Source organism: Castanea sativa, chromosome 9, assembly GCF_040712315.1.
Source record: "Castanea sativa cultivar Marrone di Chiusa Pesio chromosome 9, ASM4071231v1".
Lineage (NCBI taxonomy): Eukaryota > Viridiplantae > Streptophyta > Magnoliopsida > Fagales > Fagaceae > Castanea > Castanea sativa.
Genome location: NC_134021.1, coordinates 34,117,583 through 34,127,243, shown reverse-complemented (window position 1 = coordinate 34,127,243; position 9,661 = coordinate 34,117,583). Strand labels below are relative to the sequence as shown.

The 9,661-nt window shown below is 40.9% G+C and overlaps 1 pseudogene; it reads right to left on the bottom strand.

Moving 5' to 3' along the window:
- Positions 1 to 452: 452 nt before the first annotated feature.
- LOC142609081 (cytochrome P450 81Q32-like) lies at positions 453 to 8,885 on the bottom strand (annotated as a pseudogene).
- Between the last annotated feature and the right edge of the window lie 776 nt (positions 8,886 to 9,661).

The following is a 9,661-nucleotide window of genomic DNA, read 5'->3' as shown; positions in this document are numbered from 1 at the left end:
TTTGGTCATTAGACATGTCATTAATTTTCATCCAAAAGATAACTGTAATGATTAAATTGACACGGTAAAGAAAGGTTAGGGACCAAATTGACACAATTAAAAGGTTAGGGATCAAATTGAATTATGGTATATAGGATGGGGACCAAATACGTAGTTTACCCATTAAAATATATGAAAAGTTGGATCATGATCGATTGTATATGCACTCCTTAATTTGACAATGTATTGTGATATATATAGGTCTATGGGTTTCACACGAGTAGCTAAGAAGCTAACATGTGAAACCTCATTCTGAGTCTAAAAATAAACATCATGAATGCAATCTAGATGAATACAAGAAAGAAATGTATGTGCTAACATTTTATTTATTAGAGCACTATTTACTAAGTAATTAGTACTAAAATATTCTTATTTCATAAATAAAGTTTCAAAGTTGAAAGAAAATTTATTGTTCAATACAAGCTGAGTAATACAATCTATATAGATACAGAGAATCAACTATATGTGCTAAGGAAATTGTTCAATAGTCATGTTTAGATTCGGAAAGAACCTTATGCACAATAGGGTGTGCTTTACACATAGCCTCCAATGGCACGGCTTTAAGCAAGGTGGTTCCATTACCTTCTGCCATGTCAACTTCTTCCTCACTAACCCTTTTCCACTCAAAACATTGAATCAACGATGCCAAAGTCAAGCCTATTGTGCGATGGGCAAGTCCCTCCCCAGGACATGCTCTCCTTCCTTATCCAAATGACATTAACTTGTGTGTTTTACCCGCGTCACCTTCAAACCTCTCAGGTTTGAAACTTTTTGGGTCATCCCACACCTTCGGTTCTCTGTGCAGGGCCCATGCATTGACCAATAACATTGTATCACGTGGTATATCATATCCTTCAACGGTGCAATCATTGGAAGATATGTGAGGAACTAGCATTGGGGCAGCAGGGTATAAGCGAAGAGTCTCTGAGATGATACCTTGAAGCCTTGAAGGTATTTTAATTTAGAAATATCTAGTTCATCAATCAATTTCTCCTGCCCAATTTCATTGTCCAACTCTATTCTAGCCCTCTTCATTACATTAGGATGATTGAGCAGAGAGGACATTGCCCATTCTAATGTTACTGCTGATATGTCAGTCCCAGCAGATAATAACACCTGCACAATATAGATCAAATGTTTAGTGTGAAATCAAAAGAGAATGGATTTGATTATTGGTAGTAGAAGTGTCTTTGAGATCTTGTTGTAAGAAGATTATGGGATTCTATAAGCTGATAAAAGTAACGTGAGAATATAATAAGATTGTAATATATTACATATTATGTGAATTGGATTGAATACATGTGTATTTTATATATGTATATTGAGTCCCACATCAGCTATATAGTATTTTGAACTTTGACTTAACTATCCTTTTCGGTTATATATATAAAAGTTCATATATTAATTACTAACCTTTCCGTTCGGTTTAAAATTAAAGAAATTGTAATATCTTAATTAGTTTATAATTTTTGCAACTAATGAAGCCCGATTGTATGAAAACGTAGGCCACTGATAATTTGTAAGTTTTTTCTTTTCCTTTTTATTTTTTATTATAAACAAACGAGCAAAGGCCGCCATACACAGTTGTTTCAAAACTATTTAGAGCATCCACATCAGTTGGTGGATACTCATCTATAATTCAAAATCTCTATCATTTTACACATGTTGGCTCAAAAAACTCCCAAATCAATTGGTGCAAAACTTTGTAAAATTGTGCAAATCCACCCATGAGCTACAGTAACCGTGTAAATATACACGGCTACTGTAGCTCGTCCATTTATTATTTTATCAATTTTCCGTTCGCTCCTTTTTTTTTTTTTCTCTCTCTTCTCCGTGCTCAAAAAACTCAATAACTGCTCTCCCCATCTTCTTCTTTTTCCTCAGATGCACACAGAGATACACTAGCTCAACAAAAAACAAAAAAAAAACACAGATACACAGATTGGAGCTCGTGGGTCTTGCCTGATCGAAGCTAGGGAGATCTGAGCTCGTGGGTGGTGCTCGTGGGTCTTGCTTGACTGGATCGGAGGTCGTGCTCGTCGATCTTGACTGGATCGGAGGTTGTGCTCATCGGTCTTGACTAGATCGGAGCTTGTGCTCGTCGGTCTTGATTGGATCGGAGCTCGTGCTCGTTGGCCTTGATTGGATCGGAGCTCGTGCTCGTCGGTCTTGACTGGATCGGAGCCTGGGCCGTCTCCCGCACCAACATGGACGGGCCGCGCCGCCCGTGGCGCGGCCCAGGAGCAAGGCCAAGTGGTGAGGCGGCTGATCGAGAGATGGGTATGGCGGTGCGGCCCAAGAGGAAGGCCAAGTGGTGAGGCGGTTGATCGAGAGATGGGTAGAGTGTAGAGAGATGGGTATAGAGAGAGAGTGTTTATTCAGAAATTGGGAGAGAGAGACAGAGAGCGCATATTAAAGGGGGGACGGTTGGGGAAATAATAAAAAATTTGAGGGAAATAATAAAAAATTTAAGGAAATGTGTAAAATAGATGAATTGATGTGGGTATTTTGTAAAAATAAATGTGTAAAATAGAAAAGTAGGTTTTTAGTGTAAAAATGGATGTGTAAAATGAATGAGCTGATGTGGTTGCTCTTAGAAACTTTTCAAACTTAAGTCTATGTATATTGAAAAGGAGAGATACAGTGAACTTTACCCGTATTAGTCCTTTGATAATTTGGTCTGTGTAATATTCAGGTTGAGATCTTTGCAAAGAAAGCAGATGACCGATCATGGTATTCCCCTCCTTTCCTCTCTTCTCATCAATCAAACCTTGCATGAACTCATCCATCCTCTTGGAAAGTCCCATCATCCTCTTCTCTAAACCCCCATAATCAATCCACCGCAACATAGGCATTGTTAACATGTATATAGTGTTGTGGGCTTGGCCCAACTAGATTACTTACTTGTATAGCACACATTGTACTACACTTTTACTTGTACTGCACTCATATTTACTTGTATTGCACTCATATGCCTCCTATATAAAGGCATTCATGTATATTGTTTCAGTGAGTAATAGAATACTATTAAATTCAGTATTTCTAACATGGTATCAAAACCACTGCTCTGACCTTTTTTTTTTAGCAGTCTTGTCTTTTATTGGTGTTACTCCATTCTCAACATCGCTTCCGCCATCACAACAACTGCTACAGCCTTTTGCCGTTGAACCTTTGACGTCTTCCAGACATCATCCTTGGGTTTCAGACCTGTAGTAGTCATCGTTGAGGAGTTTTACACTACAAAGACCACTGCCTCCTTCTGCACCACCGCGACACTTGCTCCGATCAGTCTTCTGAAGGTACCACTGAGATCGTCTTGCACCGATCTACAACTTAGTGGAAGCCGTGAAGCCATCGGAGCCTACACGCGTCGCTTAAAGATCCTGCATTGCATCCCACCCGCCTCACGCGCCGTCTTCAGTTCCAGCTGACGTCAGTCCGTGACGTCATCAGTGCCACGTCAGCCCTAGCTTACATCAGCATCCAGCCACCTGATGACGTCAATGACACGTCATCTTGCTGACATCATCATCTCGGACCGTTGACCGTTGACCTTTGACCTTTGACCGTTGACTTTTTAGAGTTGACTTTTTGCAGTCCAGGTTCTCCTTATTCATTTTTTTGCGTAGATTTCATTTTTGCAGTCTGTTTTTGCATATTGTGTCTCTAAATGGATAAAAATGATATTTTTCTTCCTCGCCCCATCAATACTATATTGGAGGGGACTAGGAATTACTTATCTTGGTCTCAAGCTTTGCGCAGTTTTCTTAAGGGTCGCATGCTCTGGCATTATTGTACTGGTGCAATCACTATTCCTGTAAAGGGGGCAAGTGAAGAAGATACTGTCTTCCTTAGTCGAATGATTGAATGGGATAGTCACAATCACATGATCCTCACATGGATTCGAAACACTTCCATTCCTTCCATCTCCAATCTGCTGGGCAGCTTTGACGATGCGAAATCAGCATGGGATATGTTGGCCAAAAGATACTCTACTACTCACGGATCCATGAAATATCAGTTAGCGGTTGAATTGCATCAACTCAGGCAAGAACCGGGGCAGTCCATCAATGACTACTATGATCAGCTTCGCTTCATTTGGGACCAAATTGACCTTTCTGATCCAACTTGGGCATGCTCAACAATATGTTGCTGTTAGAGATGAATTTCGTCTCTATGAGTTCCTGATATCACTCCACAAGGACTATGAGCCCATTCGAGGTCAGCTTCTTAATCGTAGTCCTCCGCCCTCTCTTGATACTGTTGTGAATGAGTTAGTAAGAGAAGAAGCTCGCCTTGCAACTCTTCAAGCCTAGGATAAGTTTAATGTTTTGGCCCTTACTCCTTCTACTCCACCCATAGAGCAACCTTAGCACTTAAGTAATCCCTCTGGCTCCAGCAATCGTCGCAGACAGACCAACAAAAAATTCTGTAACTATTGCAAGCGTCCTGGCCACAATATTGAGACTTGTTACCATCGCAACAAATCTACTGCTGCAGTTGCTAATACTGAGTCTACTCCGCCAATGCCTCCCATTTCAGCTGAGTCCCAGTCTTCTGGATCCACTATCAACCTCTCACCCACTAAACTACAGGAGATCATAGCTCAGGCTGTTTGTATGGCTGGTAGTGCATCTCTTTCCATTGCTCTCTCAGTTTTACCCGGTAAGTCTCAAACTTGGCTTTTTGATTCTGCCTATTGCAATCACATGACACCTCACTCGTCCTTATTCTCCAAACTTGACCCTGCACCACATCCCCTAAATATTCACATAGCTGATGGTTCCACCATGCATGGGAATAGTCTAGGTTTTGTTTTGACCTCCAACCTCTCTGTTCCTGGGGTCTTCCATGTCCCTGACCTATCCTATAATTTGTGTTCTGTGGGACAATTAGCTGAACTAGGTTATCGCCTTATCTTTGACTATTCTAGGTGTATTGTGCAGGATCCGAGGATGGGACAAAAGCTTGGGACCGGCCCTAGAGTTGGGCGTATGTTTCCCGTGGACAATCTTCATCTTCCACCTATTGCTCCGGTGTCTGTTGTTGCTGCTGCCGCTGCAGTGTCTTCCTTACCCTTTCTCTCACTTTGGCACTCTCGTCTTGGTCATGCACCTTCTTCTCAGGTACAACAGTTAGCTTCTAAAGGTCTGTTAGGTTCTGTGTCCAAAGACAATTTTGAATGTACTTCATGCCAGTTAGGAAAACAGCCAGCTTTACCTTTTAATAATAGTGATTCTATTTCTAATAGTGTTTTTGAGTTAATTCATTTTGATGTTTGGGGACCTTCTCCTGTTGCTAGTATTGGTGGATCTCGATATTTTGTTGTTTTTATCGATGATTATTCTCGTTATAGTTGGATCTTTCCTATGAAATCTCGTTCTGAAATTTTGCCAATATACAGTAACTTTGCAAAAATGGTTGAAACCCAATTCTCCAAATGAATCAAACTTTTTCATTCTGATAATGCTCTTGAATATACTCAATATGCTTTTCAAGCTCTGTTACACTCCTATGGAACTGTACATCATCTAACCTGTCTAGGTACCTCTCAGCAAAATGGTCGAGCTGAACGAAAACTTCGTCATATTCTTGACACTGTTCGTGCTCTTCTTCTTTCTGCCAAAGTTCCTCCCCCATTTTGGGGTGAAGCTACTCTTCATGCTATTCACACTATTAACCGCATTCCAAGCACTGTCATCCATAATCAAACTCCGTATGAGCACCTCTTTGGGTCACCCCCTAACTATCATCACCTTCGCTCCTTTGGATCTGCTTGTTTCGCTCCGTAATTGCACCTCTTTGGGTCACCCCCTAACTATCATCACCTTCGCTCCTTTGGATCTGCTTGTTTCATTTTTCTTCAGCCTCATGAGCACAACAAACTTGAGCCTCGATCTAGACTTTGCTGTTTCCTTGGTTATGGTGAAACACAAAAAGGGTATCGGTGTTATGATCCTATCTCTCATCGTCTTCGTGTTTCTCGTAATGTTGTCTTCTGGGAACACCGCTTGTTTGTTGAACTCTCTCATTTTCGTTCTTCCCTAACTACCTCATCTGTACTCGAAGTCTTTCCAGAGGAGTCTCATGTTCCTTCTCCAAATCCTCTTGATCCTCCTTTGGACTTCTCTATTCAACCTCCAGATCTTTTTTATGCTTATTCTGGACAGGTCGAAGATGAACAGGTTGATGACAAGCTACCCTAACTTGAGTCTGGGTCCCCTGCTCCTGTTCCGCCTGAAGATCCTCCACAAGGCCTTCCACCTCCACAAGACATTCCACCTCGTCACTCAACCCGGGTAAGATCCATTCCTACACATTTACTTGATTATCATTGTTACACTGCCCTTGCTACACTCCACGAGCCTCAAACCTATCGTGAGGCCTCCACTGACCCTTTATGGCAGATTGCAATGAAAGAGGAACTTGATGCATTAACCAAAAACCATACTTGGGACCTGGTTACTCTCCCTCCTAGACAGTCTGTGGTTGGTTGTAAGTGGATCTACAAGATTAAGACTCGCTCTGATGGGTCCATTGAGGGCTATAAGGCTCGTCTTGTTGCAAAAGGTTTTACACAGGAATATGGGATTGATTATGAAGAGACCTTTGCTCCAGTTGCTTGCATCTCATCTGTTCGTGTCCTCGTGGCTGTTGCTGCTGCTAGAAAATGGGATCTTTTTCAGATGGATATTAAAAATGCATTCCTTAATGGGGATTTGAGTGAAGAAGTTTACATGCAACCTCCTCCAGGTCTCTCTATTGAATCAAACAAGGTTTGCCACCTTCGACGTGCATTGTATGGTCTTAAACAAGCTCCACGAGCTTGGTTTGCAAAATTTAGCTCTACCATCTTTCGCTTGGGTTACACTGACAGTCCTTATGATACTGCCTTATTTCTTTGTTGTACTGATAAAGGCACCATTTTACTTCTCCTCTATGTGGATGATATGATCATAACTAGTGATGACCTTAGTGGCATACAAGAACTCAAGAATTTTCTCAGTCAGCAGTTTAAGATGAAAGATCTTGGACACCTTAGCTATTTCTTAGGTCTTGAAATCACTCATTCCTCAGATGGTCTTTATATTACTCAAGCCAAGTATGCCTCTGACCTTTTGTCTCGTGCTGGACTTACTGACAGCAAGACTGTTGACACCCTAGTTGAGCTTAATGTGCATCTGACTCCCTCGGAGGGGAAACCATTGTCTAATCCTTCTCTTTACAGACGATTGGTTGGCAGCCTAGTTTATCTCACAGTTACTCGTCCAGACATTTCCTATGCTGTTCATTAGGTCAGCCAGTATTTGTCTGCTCCACGGTCGACTCACTATGCTATTGTTCTGCGCATTCTTCGATACTTGAAGGGCACTCTCTTCCATAGTCTTTTCTACTCAGCTCAGTCTCCTCTTGTACTCCGTGCATTCTCTGATGCTGATTGGGCAGGAGATCCCACTAATCGTAGGTCCACCACTGGCTATTGTTTTCTCCTTGGCTCTTCCTTGATTTCTTGGCGAAGTAAGAAACAAACCTTTGTGGCCTGCTCCAGTACTGAAGCAGAATATCGTGCTCTTGCTGATACCACATCGAAGCTCCTTTGGCTACGATGGCTTCTTAAGGACTTAGGTGTGTCTACATCCTCTGCTACTCCTCTTTATTGTGATAATCAAAGTGCCATTCACATTGCTCACAATGATGTCTTCCATGAACGGACTAAACATATTGAGATTGATTGTCATTTTATCCGTTATCATCTTGTTCATGGTGCTCTCAAGCTCTTCTCCGTCTCCTCCAAAGATCAACTTAAGACATCTTCACCAAGTCCCATCCTAAGGGATGCCTTCGTGATTTAGTTGACAACCTCAAGCTGGTCTCACACCCACCTTGAGGTTGAGGAGGGCTGTTAACGTGTATATAGTATTGTGGGCTTGGCCCAACTAGATTACTTACTTGTATAGCACACATTATACTACACTCTTACTTGTACTGCACTCATATTTACTTGTATTGCACTCATATGTCTCATATATAAAGGCACTCATGTATATTGTTTCAGTGAGTAATAGAATACTATTAAATTCAGTATTTCTAACAGGCACAAATTGTCCTGGACCTGACTTCCCAGCAATGGCTACAATCTCTTTCATTATCTCCCTGAATTGCCTCTCTTCTTTTCTCGCCCTTCACCTCCTCTCCATACCCATAGTACCTCTTTCCTGCCACCATTCTCATTATGATGTTAAAAGTCAGCTCTGAGAACAAAGATTTCAACTCAACCTTGGCAAAATCTTGGCTAGAGTTACGTGATAGTTTGCGTAGCAAGTGCTTGACCTTGTCTCTTCGGATGCTTGTAAACATGTTGAGACAATTAGTTGACAAGATTTCAAGGGCACTGATGCGGCGGAGGTTATGCCAGTAATCACCATACGGGGCTGATACCATGGTGGTGTGGTTGTAACCAAAGTACTTGCCTGCTAGGGACCTAGGACGGTTTGCAAAAATCACGTCATTTTTTGTGAAACATTCTTCGACCGCGGATGGGGATGATACCACAACCACGAGACGGGAACCGAATCGAAGAGAGAAAACCTGACCGTATGCTTGTGAAAGGCTGTGGAGATAGCGATGGAGGGGTCTCTTTACAAGATGGAGATGGCCTAGAGTTGGCAAAGAAGGTGGGCTTGGTGGGAGGTGTTTGTGTTTTGTTCTTGTTTGGATGAAGAGCTTGAAAGCTATAACGAGGAGAAGAAGAGAGAGGGATGAGTATAGTAACATGTCTTCCATGTTTGTTTGTTTTGATCTTATTTTTCAAATATGGATGTGGTAATATATGGGGGTTGCATCTGATTGTGTAAGAGCAAGAAATGAAACTTTCTCACGTCCTCTGACTACGAAATCCCAACTCGTTTTCAACTTGCTCACGTCCTCTGACTCTCAAGAAAATCAAGGTTGTGCAGACATTTATGAATTTAAACTTTTAGAATATTATTTCTCCTATCTTATTCTAGTATTTCTTTGATGACTAATGTATACTTTGCAACTTCTATTAAGCAGGATTAAGTTCTGCACCGGATGTAATTGAATCCAATTGGATCAAAAGAGTTAAAAAGTTAAACATAAAAACATTTTTTCCTCTCTCATTGGAATCAATTGCACTAGGTGCGGTAGCTCCAATCTCAAACCCTTAAAAGCTTAATAAATTTTTCTTTTAATTTTATAATTTATATAAAATACTTTTCGCACCTATTTATGAATACATATTGTGCATATGTGCATGGTTGACTTGAAAAATGAATTGTGGATGTAACTTTTTGTTCTGAAAATAAAAAAGGAGCAGATGATGCTGTGACTGCAAATATCATTTCCAAAAAATTTTAACCCATTAATAAGAGAGTATGCATAAGGTCCATGTTGTCCATTCTTGTTCCACACTTAAATAAGTTAGAATAAAAGTAATTAAGTCATTTAAAAAAAAATTGAAAGGTTTAAACAAGCATTAGTGTTTCACACTAATTTGAGCTTTCAGATAATATTTCCTCTTTGTTCAATTGAATAATTATTCCACAATGATTTTCACGACTACTTCCCCCTCTACCCAATTTTTTTTCCTCGGCAAAAAACA